The sequence below is a fragment of the Lissotriton vulgaris genome, chromosome 4_1 (genome assembly GCF_964263255.1).
Source record: "Lissotriton vulgaris chromosome 4_1, aLisVul1.2, whole genome shotgun sequence".
Lineage (NCBI taxonomy): Eukaryota > Metazoa > Chordata > Amphibia > Caudata > Salamandridae > Lissotriton > Lissotriton vulgaris.
This window is the reverse complement of record NC_141691.1, coordinates 662814865-662833425: the sequence shown is the minus strand read 5'-3', so window position 1 is coordinate 662833425 and position 18561 is coordinate 662814865. Positions and strand designations below refer to the sequence as shown.

Genomic DNA, 18561 nt, shown 5'->3' with positions numbered 1-18561 from the left:
CTTTCAGTACGCTATTAGAGTGCATGAGCTTCTTCCTTCCTCCTACATACCTCCCCCCTCTTTCTGTCTCTTTTTTTAATGTGACATCCCACCCCTCCCTTTCTACCTATTTCATGTTTTTATCATCCAATGCCCCAAATGCTTTTCATTTTTATCTTTCCCCACTCATTAGCTTCCTTTTTAAAAAAATGTATGAGGGCACGGCAGCAGCAAAGTGCTACTGGTTTACTTGCAATTGTTTCATGCTACTGCAAACTTTCTTTGTTTAAAGGATTGTGTCAGAGCCCAGATTAGTGAATACCAGCATTCTCAATGACCAACTGTTTCTATAAAGACATGTACATCTGTTTGCATGGTGCAGGTCTTTACGCAGCAAAACTAAAATGTTTTCCAATTTGGAGCATCTTGCAAGATTATCTAAGTCTCTGTGGTCATTTTGAATGCTAGGCTTTGAAAGCCCCACCCATGCTCCAAGTGCCCTGCTAGGAAATATGGAGCTGACGAAGTATAGTGGTCTTGTTGCTCAGTCCTATATATGACACATTCCTGTTCTTCCTCTCATGTCTAGAAGTGGACAGCGGTGGCTTCTCCGCTAAGGTGGAGAAGTGTTGCTTCACTGCTTTATATTTTATTTATAAATATATATAATATTTTCTAAAAAATAAAGAGCAGTAAAAAAAGGTCACCTAACTGGATGAAGGGCTATGTGTGAGGCAGTTGGTCTTACCTAATTAGCATAAGTGATATCCCTAGTAAAGTGCTAATTGTTTCAAAAGTGCACGTTTCTTCTGTCATCAGTTTTTTATCCTTATTTTGATTGGCAGTATCTATGACAAGGTGCTATCAAATAAGAAATAAATAATAAAAAGTGCTTTAGAAGTCACATTTTTTTCTCTAATGCTATTGTCTGTCCCCAGATGTTGCTTAGAATTATCAATTTCGTTCAGTGAGCATAATGTTTTCAATGGTCATAATGTCCACTGAGTTCCAGGGGAACAATTAGTTCAACTCTATGTACACTTCCAATGTTGCTAGTCTCATAGATGTATGAACAGTTCTGCATCCTTATTGTTGCCCCAAGGTGTTTCAGTTCCAATTAACAAGATGAGTTGTGACTCTTGTTTACGTAATTCCTTCTCTCGATCGCCCCCTCTTGGGTGGGCCTTAATGTTTTATGCCCCAATAGGAGAAGGTTGACCGTGATCGTTTGTGTATTTCATCAAAGTGACAGGCCACTGGGTAGGTCTTATCCCCATTTTCTATTGCTCTTATATGCTGAAGGATCTGTAGTTTCAATTTATGTTTTGTGCTGCCGAAGTAGAGTTTGTTGCATCCACATTGAAGTGCTTAGATCATAAATTCTGTGGTGTACATTATTCTTTCTTTGATAGGCACCGTACGACCATCCGATGTACGGTAACTCCTGCCATTCATGCCATATTTGCCAGCTTTGCATGAGTTGTACTTTATGAAACCTTCTTGATTTCTTGTTAGCCAAGATCTTGTTCCTTGTCGATTTGATTTATGTAGTGACTCCACTGTTCACTGCTTTCCACAACTTTAACTGCTGAGAAGCAGGGCATACCCTGCAGGACTTTCCGAACAAAACATGTAGTATCTTCTCACCCATACCTACTCCATTTAATGTTTAATTAAATGCAAGAAATGTAAAGCACTATAGGTCTGTTTCTGCTTATTCAAATAAACAAATGAAAGAAGCTGTAGAAAAAGAATTGTCTATGTGGAAAGTTGATTCACCAACTTCCTGGAGAAGCACAAGAGATATCATACTTACCAATATTGCCAAGTTAGAAGGCAGGCTGGTGCTCTTTTATCAATGGTAGAGGGTTGTGGTGGTGTTGTGCCAGGTCACACTACGGCATAAATATCATGAAACACACTAGGTGTCAGGGCACACAACCTTTTACATATTGAATCAAATGTAAATTGTGTACAAAGGGTGTTGGCAACATTTTTAACCCTGTTGTAATGTTTAGTTCTTTTCAGGACAATTAGTATGAGGAACACCTGGTAGGGAACAAGAATAACGGCAGAGTCTTATTATCTAGCGTGTATGGATCAGGAAACTTGAAGGCTTAAAGGCTGTTGTGTGCAGTAAACCAATTACTTCACAGAAGAGAAACTAATTGATAGAAGGAGTCTCAGGTATGGGTTATCCCAGTCAAAAAGTGCAATAAATGCATTGGGTGCTGGAACAATTCACAGTGACACCACCCTTTTGTCACACCAAAGTATATGAATAGGAGCACCCATGGTGAGAATTAATGAGCCACACTTCGTCGGTAGGTGAAAGAACCCGAAAAAATGTCACAGGGGGTCAGTGTAGTCCGGTGAGAACAAGGTAGAAAACCGTACATCTGTAGGGGCTCAAAGAGCATATACCGATCGAGTAGTTGGCTTACGAGTGGAAATATGCTGAGAGAGCCAGAAAGGCAGTCAGCCTCAAAACTGGCTAGAGTGTCCAGAGCAGTGAAAAATGACTGTCTCCAGGGCGATTCATTACACAAGCCCGAAGTCAGGGAGATTGGCACACACCGTCACTGTCAAGTGTCTGCTAGCGTGTCCATGAGCGAGAATCTGAAGCATCAAAGATGACCAGTGATCAAAGCAAGGTTCGGCTTAGAGAATGCATAGGAAAAATAAATGATAAAATAAGGAGTACAATTTTTTGGAAGAAAAATGAACAAGTGGAGAGGGCAGGAAGTTTGTGGAAAATGGGGTTTGAATAATGAATTTAGAAAAAATAATTTATCCCCAAGACCCTTATAGGAGGTCGATACTGTAATGAACCATGAAGACAGACTAAAGATACCATTATGTGATAAATTGGAACAACGGCATAAAAAAAGGCTGTGATCACAAACAATTCCTGGATACCAATACTTCTTGGATAGAATTAATTCATATTACAATTCTCTAGAACCGTGTTCATGAGCATAAAAATACAATTATGTACGTATATACATCCCTTAGATCTATGTGGGAGGCCATGGTGTAAATGTCATATCAACCAAATTAAGTTCAGTGTCTAATCAAGTACTAAATAGTCCTTTATTCATGACAGGAGATGAAATTCCTCCATAGTGTTCAAAACATTTGCAATGGAATTGTATCTGTCAACCCACTGACATGCCAGGTGTTGGAGAATGGCATTCAGATACCTGAAAGAGGAAGATCTGAAAGCCTTTCTCCAATGTCTGGAATGTCAGTGGTAACAGCTTACTAGAGTTTCCATCTCTCCTGTGGCAACGGCTAACTTGGTTTCACAGGCAGAGTTGACATGAGTAACCAAGCATTTCTTTTAGGGGAAGAGGTGTTGTCCGGCCATATACAAATATTTTGACTTTCATGGTTAGGAGTGTTTTCCGGGGCACTTCTTTCTCGAATTGAAACTTTGCTAATTATATTGACTGATGCTCCAGTGTCTCTTAGCGAGATTATCATTAGTTTCATATTCCTATTTGGCATGTAGGTTGCAATCATCTCGGTTTTACTTGACTCCCTAATATACATGAGATGAGCAAAATCTCATCTTCTTCCTCATCGCATTGGAAGACCTAAGGTGTAGGTAGTAGGCATGTGGATGTCGCTGGATTGTCGATATCCGAAATGCTGAGTATTCCTTGGCATCGTACTGTTCCCCTCGCTCATGTGGCAGTCATGCAGTCATGCAGTTGGCCACCTCTGCTAATTTTTGCAAAGTGGTTGAGGCACTGGCAGCTGGAGCAGTGTTTACCCCTTGTCGGGCATTCATTTGGGATAGGTGCTCAGAACCTGCAGTAATTGCAAACCTTCTGCGATTGTACATCAAAGTTTGTTGGCCTTGATAGGTCTGGAGTCAAGGTGTCTCGCTTGGTTTCTTGGTAGCCAAAAGCAAGTTCCATCTGCTCCACTTGGTTATTTGGACAAGTTACCGGGCAATTGAAAGAATTGTATGCAGTGTTATACCGGCTTTTCGTAGGGTGTGACGCTTGAGGGCTACAAACTTGCAGCTTTGGATTAGTTGTGCTCGCTCTTCATTTTGGGGGTCATCACCTGTGCATGTACTTTCAAGTTCACACAGTCTGACGAAAAGTGAATTTCCCTCCTCACTGGTGAGCTTGGTGACGTTGGAAATGTTTAAGATTTTGGATTCCTTTGAAGGTCAAAGTACATGTTTGGGATGGCAACTGCTCCATAATCGCTGTAGTCACTTGTGTTTGGTAGGTTTTTGAAAAGAATGAATATTTCCTTCCCCGTGTATTACGGCAGGAGGGAATTTTTCAGTCGTCATTTTCCTTAATTATTGAGAAGCGCTGCCCATATGCGTCAGTAGAACTCTGCTGTTGATGTGTCACTAAGCTCACTGAATGGTGGTAAAGGGTTGGTGGCTCTGCCTATTGTGTGTGAAAGCCTATTCCAGTTTTTTTCTTCTGAGACATTAACACCAACAGGTGGTGCTTGAGGGGCGTTTTGAGCATCCCCTGCCGCACTGGGTAACTTTGGCACATTGGTCTGGCAGCAAAATATGTGCAGCGTTGTGTTCCTCTCATTTGTTTAAATTGATTGGGTTGGGGAGAGGGGCCGGTGATATGCGATGTGGCAGCAGCACAGGGGAGTAAAATAAAGAAAAACAAAACGTACCTGCAGCCTGACGTCTGCCGCCTCTTCTGCTCTGACGTTCACACGGGCTCCCAGTCACCCACTCCAGACACTACTCCCATGCTGGTATTACCCAGCATGAGAGAAGCGTAGGGATTGGGCAGAGCAAGCTGGTTCTACACTCCAACAGGGACTGGGAGCCTGTGCTTCTGAGCCCTGTTGATATCTCCAAGCAGCAGCCTGGAGATATCCAAGTGCGCATGTCGGTTTGGCCATCTTAAGACAGCCGGACAAAGCGAGATGCTCACTGGCAGTGCCCTGAGGCCACCACTCCTCCTGCTGCCCTTTCTCAAGACTCGGCTTGGCTCCAGAGTGAAATAAAATGATGATAAAGCAGTTTTATTAACTGCTTTATTACCATTTCATTTTACATGCGTCTGCTGATTCCAGCAGTCGGTCAACACTCCTTTGCCATAACGGAGGAGCTGCTCCTGGTGGCAGCACACTTGTGCAATTCAGTAGGTCGAGTGTCTCACAGGTGTTGTGGTAGGCATGTTGATGGCGATGCACGCTATGCTCCGGGAATGAGAGCTCTGATCATTAAAAATGTAAATTAAGTAAGTTATCTAAATTAATCTGTGAGCTAACGTGACTTGTTTTCTAGTCGCAGTGCATGCCAATGATGATTACATCATTAAATTCCACGTTCATATCGATCTTCAAAGCTCGGTGACATCTTAAACAAACCAATAGTTGTGGCTTACAAGTGAATATTAAAGCCAGGCTTATTGACTTTGCTAAAGTTTGTTTTTGTTAACTTTCAGTACTCTATTAGAGTGCATGAGCTTCTTCCTTCCCCCTACATGCCTCCCCCCTCTTTCTGTGTCTTTTTTTAATGTGACATCCCACCCCTCCCTTTCTACCTATTTCCTGTTTTTATCATCCAATGCCCCACATGCTTATCATTTTTACCTTTCCCCAGTCATTAGCTTCCTTTTAAAAAAAAAAGTATGAGGGCACGGCAGCAGCAACGTGCTGCTGGTTTACTTGCAATTGTTTCATGCTACTGCAAACTTTCTTTGTTTGAAGGATTGTGTCAGAGCCCAGATTAGTGAACACCAGCATTCTCAATGATGCACTGCTTCTATAAAGACATGTACGTGTGTTTGCAGGGTGCAGGACTTTACGCAGAAAAATTAAAATGTTTTCCAATTTGGAGCATTTTGCAATATTATCTAAGTCTCTGTGGTCATTTTGAATGCTAGGCTTTGAAAGCCCCACCCATGCTCCAAGTGCCCTGCTAGGAAATATGGAGCTGACGAAGTATAGTGGTCTTGTAGCTCAGTCCTATATATGACACATTCCTGTTCCTCCTCTGATGTCTAGCAGTGGACAGCGGTAGCTTCTCCGCTAAGGTGGAGAAGTTTTGCTTCACTGCTTTATATTTTATTTATAAATATATATAATATTTTCAAAAAAATAGAGAGCAGTTAAAAAAGGTCACCTAACTGGATGAAGAGCTATGTGTGAGGCAGTTGGTCTTACCTAATTAGCATAAGTGATATCCCTAGTAAAGTGCTAATTGTTTCAAAAGTGCACTTTGCTTCTGTCATCAGTTTTTTATCCTTATTTTGATTGGCAGTGTCTATGACAAGGTGCTATCAAATAAGAAATAAATAATAAAAAGTGCTTTAGAAGTCACATTTTTTTCTCTAATGCTATTGTCTGTCCCCAGATGTTGCTTAGAATTATCAATTTCGTTCAGTGAGCATAATGTTTTCAATGGTCATAATGTCCACTGAGTTCCAGGGGAACAATTAGTTTAACTCTATGTACACTTCCAATGTTGCTAGTCTCATAGATGTATGAACAGTTCTGCATCCTTATTGTTGCCCCAAGGTGTTTCAGTTCCAATTAACAGGATGAGTTGTGACTCTTGTTTACGTAATTCCTTCTCTCGATTGCCCCCGTTAACATGTTTTATGCCCCAATAGGAGAAGGTTGACTGTGATCGTTTGTGTATTTCATCAAAGTGACAGGCAACTGGGTAGGTCTTATCCCCATTTTTTATGGCTCTTATATGCTGCAGGATCTGTAGTTTAAATTTATGTTTTGTGCTGCCGACGTAGAGTTTGTTGCATCCACATTGAAGTGCTTAGATCATAAATTCTGTGCTGCACATTATTCTTTCTTTGATAGGCACCATACGACCATCCGATGTACGGTAACTCCTGCTATTCATGCCATATTTGCCAGCTTTGCATGAGTTGTACTTTACGAAACCTTCTTGATTTCTTGTTAGCCAAGATCTTGTTCCTTGTCGATTTGATTTATGTAGTGACTTGATGTTAAAATGTCTACAAAGGATCGTACTTTCTTAGAAGTGATTTGTGGGCCCTTTTCGATAATCTCTGTCAAGTGTTCATCATTTTTCAGGACACACCAGTGTTGTGTTAGAACTTCCTTGATATTGTGTTGGGCCAAGTTGTATTCTGAAAAATAGCCTCTTAACAGCCTCACTATTCTCTTCTGAGTACTTTCAGGATAGAGGGCTTGCTTTCTGGTCTTTTCTTTTGCCCTACGTTTGGCATCTTCAAGCACCATTGTTGGATATCCTCTTTTCCTGAACATGTTGTATAGCCTACCTATAAAGATCTTCTGTAGAGCAGATTCTCCTCGCTCTCAGCCTTTGGCTGTAAGGAATACTCTATTGTAGCACATTCTGGTGACCGCTATCTGCGTGCAAGATGTAGTTTGTGGCTGTCGGTTTCCTATGTATTCTTCTGGTCAGTATATTTTCCTTGACCTCCAATACTACATCCAAAAAGATACATTGTTACCGACTCCATGTGCTTGTGAACTGCAGGTTGCAATCATTGTTGTTCAACTTCCTCAAGAATAGCTCCAACTCCTTTTCACTGCCCTCCCATAAAAAAAACAAGTCATCGATGAACCTCGTCCACAATGCCACGTTTTCCATATGTGGATTACTCTCCTCTGTCCAGGCCACCTTCTTCTCCTACCACTCCATGAAAAGATTTGCATAGGTTGGTGAGAAGGAGGTGCCCATCGCTGTCCCTTGTTCTTGATGGTAAAAAATTCCATCATACGTGAAAATGTTAATGTGTTAAGCAGTGCTGTTGCATTTCCATCAACATGTGTGTGTTCCAGCCATTCCACTGGTCGGTCCCTCATGAAATTCTTGAATGCCAGTATTTCCTTTTCGTGTTCGAGTGAAGTGTGCAAAGACACAACTCCATGGAATGTTCTCTAATTTCTTCAAGAAATCTGTACTGTCCCTTAAGTAAGATGGGAGGCTGGTCACATACTCTTGTAGGAACAAATCAAGAAATTAAGAACTGTTTTCCAGTAGCGACCCAATTGAGCTCACTATCGGTCTTCCAGGTGGATTATTTTTGCACTTGTTTATTTTTGGCAAAAGATAAAAAGTGGTTAATCTTGTGTTTTCTGTACGAAGGTACTGTCTTTCCTCCCAGTCCAAAAGGCCCGAATTTGAACCAGTATTGAATTTTCTGATGGTATTCTTTTTCCATTTGGTTTAGAGGGCTTATTTTTAGGCGGGTGTAGTGTTGAGTGTTAATTAGTTGCCTTCGTGCTTCTATTACGTATGTTTCTTGGTCCATTAGGACAAAATTCCCTCCCTTATCGGAGGGTTATGATGAGCGAGTGATTGTCTTTTAACTCATTAATATCCTTCCAGTCTTGTGATGAGAAATTACCTCTTTTATAATCTGTTCACCAGTTTCTTTGGATGTTGGTCATCTATATATATATATATATATATATATATATATATATATATATATATATATATATATATTCATTTCATTTCATTCTAAACTTTATTTCGGTTTGTTTATGAACCATAAAAGTACAACAAAGAAAAAAAACACATTTTAGGCAATAAAATAATACACACGTTACATCCCAATTCATATACATAGACCACAAGTTTCCGTATAGTGGCGGAGTCCCGTTAAGATATTTAAGACAATAAGTTATTTATTAACAGATTAAAAAGTTAAAATACAGTAGGAACCCAAAGTTTTTCCTGGGGGAGTTATCTAACAACAAGCCAGGAAGCTTTGTTACTTCCGAAACATTCACCGTCTTGTTAACCACATAGAAAACAGGAACTTGGCAATGGCTGTAACTATTAGTGCATTAGTATCGGATTTTAAAATTCTAAAAAACTCTAAATAATTCCTAACTCCCAGATTCAGAAATAGCTGTATAATCCATTTCTTTCTACTGTTGCAGTAGGCAGGACAGAACATAATTACATGCATTAAAGTCTCGTTAGGGTTTTCACATCCTGGGCAGGGGCGAGCTGGACCCTCTTTCCATTTGTCTGTAAATGAGTGCAGAGGCAGTGTGCCGTATCTAAACTGTAGATACAGCTTCTTTGCTAGAACCGGTTCAATCATATCTAATTCCTTCTCAAAGCTGTAAACGTTCTTAAAATCTAAGAAACTATCGGTGAGACTGGAGGGCCTGACTGATTGGAGAGCTTCCTGTAGATTACAGTGTTTTATGGTCTCAGCCAGGGTTTGTCTCGGAGTAGCTTGGCATGCAACCTCCGGATTGGACCACAGGTTCTCCATGCCAATCCTGGTCGCCTGCCCCCTTATAAATGATAGCCACTGTATCCTGCCTACACCCTGACAGACCATCACGGTCTTCAGTTCTTCTCTATAGCTCTCAAGCTCCGGGACACTCCACAATCTTCGCCAATAGAGAAGTGGGCGAGAGGCAATTGTTTCTGCAATTGGCCTCAGGTTTAAATCCAGCCTTAAGGGAATTAGCGGAGTGCTTTTTGGTAGAGAAAGCAACTGTCTAATAAAGTTATTCTCAGTAACACCGATCTCAATTGCTGGTCGGTGCCCCCAGAGTTCCGCCCCGTAGAGAGTGGAAGCTCTGGCTTGAACTTTATATATTTCTAGCGGTGCACTCACTAGTTTGTGGACGCAAGATTTCTGCACTCTTAAGATTCCCCCCGCGGACTGAGATAGCCCTAAATTAGCCTTTGGCATTTGGGTGTCCCATCCCATTTTGTCGTTCAGCGTCAAACCTAGGTAGACAAAGTTATTTACCCTTTCCAGGGGTCGTCCATCCATTTTCGGGTGAGGGCAATTGATTGTGCTGGCGTTAAACATCATGTACTTTGTTTTATCTATGTTAATCACCAGATTCCTTTTCTTACAGAATTCGGTAAATTGGTCTAGCACCTGCTGCATCCCCATTGGTGTTTTTGAAAGCAGCAGGGTGTCGTCCGCAAACATTAGTGCAGGGAATTTACCGCCAGCTAAATTAGTGGCATCGATATTTTTTGCGCTGGTCAAATCATCTATAAGGCCATTTAAAAAGAGGGAAAATAGGGTGGGGGCAAGTACACACCCTTGCCTGACTCCCTTCTCGATTGGGAATGCTCTAGTCAGTTGACCAGATTTACCAAAGCGTACCTTCGCAAAGGTTCCTTCATGGAGTCTTTTAAATTGATAGCACAGGTAAGGAGGAATCCCCATGTTGGTTAGTATGCTCCACAGTTGGTTCCTATCCACCATATCAAAGGCGGATTTGAGGTCCACAAACGTTAGGTACAGGCTGCCCCCATCCAAAACCACATGCTTCCAGTAAAGTACCTGGAGCCGTAGTAGTTGGTCAATAGTCGATGTTTTGGCTCTGAACCCTGCTTGCAGGTGGGAGAGAATATTGTTCTCTATAATCCAATCCTGCAGGCGTTGTAAAAGGAGTCTGGCATAAATTTTTTGAGTGACATCAATGAGACTAATTGGCCTATAATTTGATGGTACCAGCGGAGAGCCCTTTTTATAAACCAGAATGATTTCGGCCCCCAGCCAAGTGCTAGGGAGTTCTTGTCTGTCCAAAATGGCATTAAATAGGACAGTCAAGTAAGGGACCCATATCTTCAGCTCATCTCTGTAGAGATCGCCAGGAATCCTATCCAACCCTGGGGCCTTATTGGGTTTCAGTGCTAGTACCGCTAGTGTCACTTCCGACAGAGTAAATGGAGGAGGGTGCCAGCTTGGATCCAACCTCAGGGGAAATCTTGGTAAGTCGATAGTTAGGGAAGCGGGACTAGAATAAAGATCTCTGAAGTAAGCACACCAGGCTTCCTCAGCGATGTTAGGGTTGATCTTAGACTTGCCCTCTGCCTTCCCAGTGTGAACCAGATTCCAAAAGGATCGAGCGTCTTTCGCAATTAATGCCTGTTTGATTGCATGCCATCTCTCAGTTTCCCATTCCGATTTTGCATGGAACAGGAGAACCTTGTAAGCCTTCCTTGCAGGCATAATGGAAGTCCTACTGCCTGTTTTAAGAGCGGATACTAAAATAGTTTTCGCCCTCCTACATGACTGGTTATACCAGGGATTAGAGTCCCGTGGCTGCCGTTGGCTCTGGTTGAAGGGTTTATAGAAACTGCCCGCCAAGGCCATCATTAATTCTTTATGAATTTCTAAAACTTTAGCGCCTTCCGCAAAATTTGGGACACTCTCGTACAGTACTGACAATCGCTCAAACTGAGGAATTACACTTTTATACATCAAAGCCAGATTTTCTGGTGAAGTCTTAATGGAGGCCCAGCGGATTCTTTTACCACCCTGTATAATCCTAATATTACTAGAAACGGTGTCAACCTCTTTTTGCACCGCCTCAGGATGTGGCAGATCCAGCTCCACCACCAAAGGGTTATGATCACGTTCTGAACGATCTTGTACATGGAAGTTACAAATCAGTGGCCATAAAGACAAAGTAGCCATAAAATAATCGATTATTGACGAATGGCCCATTCCATTATAAGTACACTTTCCTGGACTATCCCCCGGAAAGCGACCATTACATGCTCTAAGTGAAAATGTATACGTCAAGGATGTGAGCTGCATAACCATAGGTGACCAGGATTTAGTTTGATAGACATTAGGAAATGGAATCTGGCAGGCGTCATCCTCGTCTGACGATATCTGAATAACCCCCCCAAGTGGCTCGTAGTGGCAGTTGAAATCTCCACCTATTAACACCTTTGTCTCACTAGGGAGGCTGTTCAATAAATTAGTTAAGGACTCTAGAGTCTGTGATGTCCCTCCCCCACGAACAGGGCGTATATAGATATTGATAATTGCCAATTTGGGTGTGTTTGGGCGAGCTAAAAGAATACATAATATATCGCGGCTATTAGTATTGATCCTTTTAACCGAGAACCCAAGGTGGACACCCACCCATATGGTTATCAGATAAAAAGGAGGCACCCACCACAGCTGATAGGGGACTGGGGGGAATAGTAACTATTGAAAAAGACTTAGGCGTCCCCTCAACAAAGAGCCCACATAGGTTGAGTATATTACCCAAGAATTAGCATGTCGTTCATTCCAGTGGGAAAGGTAAAGTTACAAAGTTCAAAAGTCACAATCTATAAAAGCAGCTTTGAACTAGTTAGACAATGTCTATATATCAACTCAAATCTATTGTTGCAGTGATCAGGTTTTCAGGGAATTATGTATACAGGGGAGTGTTATCTAAACACATTTTGGACATAGATATTCTCTCTTAACCACCAGGCATTAGTGTTTACCAAAAAATGAATTACGTAGCAAGCACAGTTGATAATGGTACAAAGAAATAGATAAAAGATATTTACCACACAAAAGATTTCATTAAAACTCTGTTATGCATTTATTTTATATTCACAATACAATATACAAAAATTTAAAAACCATCATTATACATTTCATAAAAAAAAATTAAAAAACAAGAATCACAAGTCGACGCGGCGTTTCGGTATCCTGTATTTGAACCTTATTCAGGACTGATTCTAGACAAATTTAAAAGATTTAAAAAAACAGAGTTACATTTTTTGTAGTGGTCTGGGCATTTCATCAAGCAATACCCTGTCTATACACAATTCATGGTCACTGTGCTATGTTCTTCTTCAATAACAAAAAAGTTTTTATTAAAATCCTGTTCCCCTGTGGCCCTTATCCACATTTATCTGTTAATAAACATTCCTGTACTTTAACAAAACTAATAGTCTTTACCTTTCCCTTGGACCCGACGGTACAAATCTTATGAACCCAGGACATGATATTATAATCTATTATTTGTATGGGTTAAGCATACCTTTAAATTTAGATAGGGCAAGGCGCCCACTGGACACAGATTAAATGAATTCTGTACCATGTAGTAATTGGATATTGATATTCTCCGGATCAAATTTTCAATTTCTGATCCCACTACGTGCGGTGAATAAAGAAAAATAGAATGATGTTACATTTAGAATCCCACTTTTGTTATAACCTTATGCTAATTTGAAGATCAAGCACAAAGGTGTGTTCGTACAGTACCTGATTTTTGGGTTTTAAAAACTTTGTCTTAGACTGCCAGGGGGAGCCACCGTTTTTCTACACATGGGTTTCTTCAATGGCCCTGTGGAATTTTGCAACCAAAATTAGCTTTGAACTATTTCGGGAAAATCTTTTTCTAATATTTCCTAATGGATTTTGCTGAGTCACTCACCATTAAACAATTGGATAGTTGGCGCAATGTTCAGGATGAGTTACTACCACATTCCTTTTGGATCCACACCAATTTCTTTCTGTTATTCAACAATAAAAGGGATACATATTGTAGATTTATGTACACTCTCCATTTAGACTATTTTTATGATCTTTTCCTTTTTAATAGTCCATAGGTTTAATGAATCCTCTATTGTTATTTGGCTAAAAGAATGAAGGAGTTGTCTTTTTACACTATGGTTGTGTAAGTGGCCCCTTTTCTAAGTTTAAGGAAGTCATATGGAATTATATAGTTTCAAATCAGAGCTGTCTAAATATACCCCTTTGTTTTATAGGATCCTGGTTTTCCATTACCTTATTTCACAGGTTCGGCCTCCCTGCTCCTGGTCTCTGGCAGTCAGTCCACACGTCCTTCCACTGATGGGACGTCTCGAGTACTAAGGGTTTACTCATTCCTCGGCATTTTTATACAAAAGCCCTTGCATTGGCTTTCGTTCTTCTCTATGCTCATTGGTTCACTGTTGGCAAATGGATATACAGTTGCCCTAGGAACCAAACGCGCCTTTAGTTTTAGATATATGCGCTTTCCTATTGGTGGATGTCACCTTATTATTCCTTACATAATTGGTTAAAAATGTGCCAAAACAGCGAGCGGTTGTCATAGCAACCGAACGCATTATTGTATGTTTATTCTCACCCGTTGTTAGCTGCTTTTATCTGCCTTAGCTTTCTACGTGGTTGTTATGGCAATAGGACGCTCTCGTGCGTCCATCGTCATAGCTCCTGTTCGCGCTGTATTTGAAGTACGTTCATTCTAACCCGTTTATACCTGTTGTTATGTACCACAGTTTGTTAAAATACTGGCGCCTATTAAGTATTATTTCTTGTACCACAGTTTGTTAAAATACTGGCGCCTATTAAGTATTATTTCTTTCATACGCAGTTTCTCTAAACTAAAACTACGCGGAGATTACTTCGACCATACGCTGCGTGGTTGTCATGGCAGCAGGACGCTCTCGTGCGTACATCGTCAACGCCCCCGTTCGCGCTATGGTTCCGCAGTTGCTTCCATTTGTTGCCGGCTAAGAAGACCCTCAGTTCTTTGGGAATTAAATGCTTGTTCGATGTTGTTTTTTGGCATATATATTACGCGAGATCGTGCACTATTTTCATGTCCTGGGTTCATAAGATTTGTACCGTCGGGTCCAAGGGAAAGGTAAAGACTATTAGTTTTGTTAAAGTACAGGAATGTTTATTAACAGATAAATGTGGATAAGGGCCACAGGGGAACAGGATTTTAATAAAAACTTTTTTGTTATTGAAGAAGAACATAGCACAGTGACCATGAATTGTGTATAGACAGGGTATTGCTTGATGAAATGCCCAGACCACTACAAAAAATGTAACTCTGTTTTTTTAAATCTTTTAAATTTGTCTAGAATCAGTCCTGAAGAAGGTTCAAATACAGGATACCGAAACGCCGCGTCGACTTGTGATTCTTGTTTTTTAAAAATTTTTTATGAAATGTATAATGATGGTTTTTAAATTTTTGTATATTGTATTGTGAATATAAAATAAATGCATAACAGAGTTTTAATGAAATCTTTTGTGTGGTAAATATCTTTTATCTATTTCTTTGTACCATTATCAACTGTGCTTGCTACGTAATTCATTTTTTGGTAAACACTAATGCCTGGTGGTTAAGAGAGAATATCTATGTCCAAAATGTGTTTAGATAACACTCCCCTGTATACATAATTCCCTGAAAACCTGATCACTGCAACAATAGATTTGAGTTGATATATAGACATTGTCTAACTAGTTCAAAGCTGCTTTTATAGATTGTGACTTTTGAACTTTGTAACTTTACCTTTCCCACTGGAATGAACGACATGCTAATTCTTGGGTAATATACTCAACCTATGTGGGCTCTTTGTTGAGGGGACGCCTAAGTCTTTTTCAACACCCACCCATATGGTCAGGCCACCAGATGGCCTGCCTCTAGCACCCTTTATGGCAAGTTCAGCGTAAGTAACAAACCCCATTCTATGGTGGGTGGTCATAGCCCATGTTTCTTGAAATATACAGATACCATAAGTATCCACAAAATCACACCAATCAGTGCTGTCTAATTTTGTAGTCAAACCCGCCACATTCCATGATAAGGCCGCTAGGTGTCTACTTTGTCGGGTCGGTGGATCAATTGGCTGATTGGAAGGTGTAGCAAGTTCTATGATTGGGTCACCTAATTCAAGGCTCATCTGTCCCTTAGAAGAGTCATGCCTAGATGTGGGGAGTTTGGCCTCATGTGATATATATATATAAAAAATTCAAGCATATGCAGAAAAATAATACATGGCAAAAACTAAGGGCTAGATGTACTAAGCTTCTCGATAGCTATTTGTAATTTGCAATTAGATCTGAATTGCAAATTTGTAATCGCTATTCTATGTGTCTATGTGTATTATAGTGTTAGAGAAACATTTACTTATTTGGTTCATTCACATTTGAAATTTTCAGAATCACATTTAGCATTTCAGCAAATTGCGACTGAAGTTGCATTTAGCGAATGTCATACTGAGGGAGTGAATGATCTCACATATAGGAAGTGCTGGAAACATGCTCTGAAGAGCCTTTGAGCGCACTCAGCTTGTAAAGGCACTGCACAATCCAAAGGGAACGCCTTTATTTGCAAACAATATTGAAAATTTATTGAAAAGGAACTTGATGTTCTCACTGAAGAATGTGTAGCCCACCACGATATTTTATCTAGTAAAACATCATTTACTATCCCTGACTCTCAAATAAAAAATATATGGGTCCGCTTCAAGAGAAAGTAAATTTGGTAGGGATATGTTATGATCTGTGGTCAAGAGCTAAAGAAAAGGTTGCAAATAGAATAAGTGAAGTACATGCAACTAAAGGAAGACCCCCAACTCAACCACCACCGGCTCCTCTAGAGGAGTTCATTGAATCTACATTTGAGCTCAAGAGTACTACTGGATTCACCTAAATACATACATGCTCAGCATCCTAAATGGCTAAAGGTAAGTGACAAACTTCACATAATATCTTAAGGCACACTTACTAATAAACATGTAGGTATTTTTGTAAATTTCTATTCCCATAATAAAAGGGTGAACTATGATTCAACAACTCCAGTCACCATTTAGTCATTACATTTGTACTGCATTATGGCACTGGTAATTATCGCTAATAGCACTGTTAGATGCAGTAATGAAAGTATTTGCCAGGAGGCTTCTGGTGCACCTCACCAAGTGGGTTGTGTAGGAGAAAATCCTCCCTATCAGACGAGCATGTTTCCGGAAAATTATTGCATATTAGACAACATCTGTATGCTGAAACTTATAGTGGAAAAGTACACCCTAATTAAAGGGGCTAATGTCTATTTGGCATTCATAGATTTTTCAACGGCTTTCGATAGGGTAGACTGTCCAACACTTTGGAAAAAATAAAGAAGCTGGGTATGCCTGACACCCTCCTCTCATTAATAATTGCCCTGCATTCTTTCACTTGGTGCCAACTGTTATTCGGGGGCGACCAAGGATCTTCCTCTGTAATTCCAACAGAAAATGGTCTGAAACAAGGGTGTCCGATGGCCCTATTGCTTTTCTCTTTGTATGTCTCAAACCTCCATAATAGTTTTACGGCTAATAAGGGAAACACTTCAAATATAGGTGGCCCCCCTTTCATTGTTTGATGTATGCAGATGATATCTTAATTTTGGATTTAACACCCATGGGCTTGAAAAATAGGTTGGTGTCTCTCCAACAATATACTGCTTTACATTTTTTGAAGATAAGTGCCTAAAAGAGAAAACTATTGATTTTAAAAAGCAGAATGTTATGGAAGATTAATAATTATGTTTGGAGTATAGGCTCAGACTAACCGGAGATCGTAAAATCATGTCCCTATTTAGGGAAAGTCGTAACTGGGAATACACTGGATAAAGCCCACTTAGAATATTGCTCCTCAAAAGCCTCCTCCCATGGAAACGGGTTATGTGCCTTTCATAAGGCAATGGGGCAAAGGCATTTTATGCAGATGCTTTCCGTTTTCATGGTGAAAGCCCTACCTACACTACTATATGCTATACAATCTATAAATGGGACTTTCTTGAGAAAATATGACAGATTTTATCCACATTTTTATAATTTTAATTCTGTCTGTTTCGACCCCAGCAATGAGGTTAGCATTTGGTCTGATTAGCTCCTATGTGCAGTGATTAGCCAGTGTTATTTGGCAGGTTTATCAGCTGAATAACCGTGAAAAGGATTCCATGAGGTGCTATTTGAATTATTAAATATTTGGTTCAGACATAGGTATATACTTATGCTCTTGAGATTTCACTTTGATGCTCAGTTACTTTGATTTACAGAAAGAGCTTGTGATTTCCCTCTCTTCTTCAGAATTCAAAAACCTTTTAAAAGGTACTGGTAGTGTTGTCAGTTACCACCGAGATCTCACGTTTTGTATGACGAAGGAAAGGATGGAGGTGATATCCTTGTCTTGCCGCCCTAAGGTAGCCCAGAGGTTCCTGGCCTGGAATTTAGACCATGGTTCTCGCCATTTTCTGACTTTATTTTGAATGCATTTGCTGCTGCTAAATGATTTAACTGCAAATTGGTCCTCTTCTGGTAAAACAGGAAAGTTTGTAACATGTGTGATTTGGGGGTTCAGGACCTTAACCATGTTATTTTCATTTGTCTTGCTTTGTCATCCCAGCCATCTACTACCAATGTTTTTACAGAACAATGTCAACTCTGTAGAGGCTGCGCAAGAATTTCTTTACTACCTAAAGAATGAAGCCATTTGTACAGAAATGTTTACATTTTGTAAGGATTTTTTTAATTAATTTTAATCTTGCACTGGAATTACGGCTGTGTTAGGGGAGGGAACTCAATAATTTGCTCACTCTGGAGTAATTTGCACATAATGACTGTTGCTATGTTGAGGAAGCTCTTCATTGGAAGCTTATGATGGAGTAAATTGAATATAAGTTTACTATTTCAGGGCTCGCTGAATCGTATTTTGTTACAAACTTTTTCAAGGAATTATGTTCCCTTTTAAATTTGAACCTAGGTTTGCTGATGTCCGGGAAGGGCACTCATGTGGCTACTCATTATGGAGTAGTTTTCTCATTATTTTTGCTACTATGTTGGGGGGAGAACTTCCTATCGATGTTTTGTATGGAGTAATCTGCATACAAACTCAGTACTTCTGAGCTCCAGGAATTGTCTTTCGCTATAAAACTTTTCAATTCTTTCAAAGATCTATGAATTTATTCTTATTTGTATTTAGGATGTTACCATTCGGGGGAGGAACTCTTTTGACTGCTCACTATGCAGTAATTTGCACAGAATTGTTTCTGCCATGTCGATGGGAG

At 40.2% G+C, this 18561-nt stretch overlaps 1 protein-coding gene across 5 annotated transcripts in view; it reads left to right on the top strand.

The window, feature by feature from the left end:
- FYCO1 (FYVE and coiled-coil domain autophagy adaptor 1) overlaps nt 1–18561 on the top strand; it is a 917765-nt gene that overhangs the window by 790590 nt on the left and 108614 nt on the right. The gene's annotated exons all lie outside the window — the stretch shown is intronic.